This window comes from Lactuca virosa, chromosome 8, assembly GCF_052849685.1.
Source record: "Lactuca virosa cultivar CGN04683 chromosome 8, Lactuca_virosa_CGN04683_v6, whole genome shotgun sequence".
In the NCBI taxonomy this organism is placed as follows: Eukaryota; Viridiplantae; Streptophyta; class Magnoliopsida; order Asterales; family Asteraceae; genus Lactuca; species Lactuca virosa.
In genome coordinates, this window is record NC_136433.1 from 247,853,894 (window position 1) to 247,855,852 (window position 1,959).

The following is a 1,959-nucleotide window of genomic DNA, read 5'->3' on the forward strand; positions in this document are numbered from 1 at the left end:
ATTGACACCAAAATAGTTCTAGCAAAAGATAGATAACATGACTCAAAAACAGCTTCGTCTTCTCCAAAGCTCGGGGAGTACCTGTCTACTGATTCCCATAGAATACAAGTAATTTGAAAAGAGAGTATCAACATAAAGTTGAGTGAGTGCATAAGTATTTACGTTTGAAAGCTTGTTTTCTGTTCTTTGAATATGTAAATTGTTCCAGAAAATCCAATATTTTCTGATGTAAATGAAAAGTAGTTTTAATCTCCTAAAACTGTTCTATTTGTAAACTAGTGTTTTGTATTTGTATTCCTTTGTAAAACATGTAAATGTGAGTGTGTCTGGCTCCACCAGCTGTTATAGTAAACTGTATTCTTGTAAAAACTAGTACTTTGAAATTGTACTAACGTTTTAAGTAGTTATACACTAATCGTATTGGCTAATATCTTTTTGTGAATTATTATAACCATACTGACGAATGAATGCCTGACACGACGATTTGTAGGCGTCGGAACCGTTGATAACAATTGTCACTCACTGGCGAACCGGCCGGACTGTAGCTAACAGTCTGAGTGCGGGGTTGTCAATCCCGTATAGATCTATACACATTTGTTTCGATCCCCGGACTTTGGATTCTGGTTATAATATCAGGACTTTAGTAGTATTGCTTGCTGAAATGAATAAATAAGCCAGTGAACGAATATCTCACAAAAAACATATTTACAATTACTTGTATAGAAATGAAAACCCAGTCATTCTGAAATAAATGACTGTAAGTATGTTCTTTGATTTGTACACTTGAAATGTAATGAAAGTTGTACACATGTATTTAGTTTTGAATCAAATCCTCGTATTAGCATGTAATGTACTCTTGTATACTTGACTCATGAGTTAGTGTACTTGAATCATAAATTATACCTATTATAATTTATATGTACTTTCCGTATTGATACTAATTGTTCATGAATGCAACCCTTTGCTCGACTTGTTACAAAAGGGTATTGAATACTGAATGTAATAACCTTTATATTTATATACATATACAAATATATATAACTAAAATTTAAACGACATTCGGACAAATAACCGATACCCTAAGTCCACATCCAAATAAGGAAAAGGAAATAAAGTGAGTTATCAGTCCTAAGCCCTTTAAATCTTATTTATATAATATATATATATATATATATATATATATATATATATATATATATATATATATATATATATATATATATATATATATATATATATATATACGATTTATTTGGAAAAATATAAGTTCATAAAATATTTTAAAGTGTTTAACATTTTTGAAATACTTTTGGTGACTTGATGTCGTTTTAACACAATTTGAAACCATTTGATTTGAAGATAATTGAAATCCATTTTTGTTTGTAAGATATTTTGAAACAACTTGTGTGCAACACAAAATCCTTGTGTTAGACTTGTATTCCCCCCCCCCCCTAAAAACTGTAAAATCTATGAAAATATTGGGGTATGAACTCACCTTTTGTGAGTGGTACGATTGATGAATAGATATAGGATGGCAAGTTTCCCAAGTGAAATCCCGAATCACAAACGAGTCCAAAGAAGTGTTAGAATCGAAAATTGAAGGTTGACATGTGTTCACGACCCAAAAAGGGTTCGCGGTTCAAGAAGGGTTCACGGCCCAAATGGGTGCTCACGGCCCAGTGTTCTTGATGAATGAAGAACACCTGAAGATCCTAAGCAAGTTTTTAAGAAGATTCAAAGGTTTTCGGTCGGGTGTTCTTCGTCTTCTTCGCGAAAACTAGTGAAATTAACGGGTGTCATCCTAGCATAAGAAGATTGAAGGATGTTTTTGAAATGATAACAAGATAAAGAAATGATACCTGTTAGATCCTATGAAGAACTAGTTATTATCGCGTGCATATGATGAGAAAGGATGGGTTTAGCATGTTCTTGAGGAGAGGGGATGTTCTTGGCTGATGA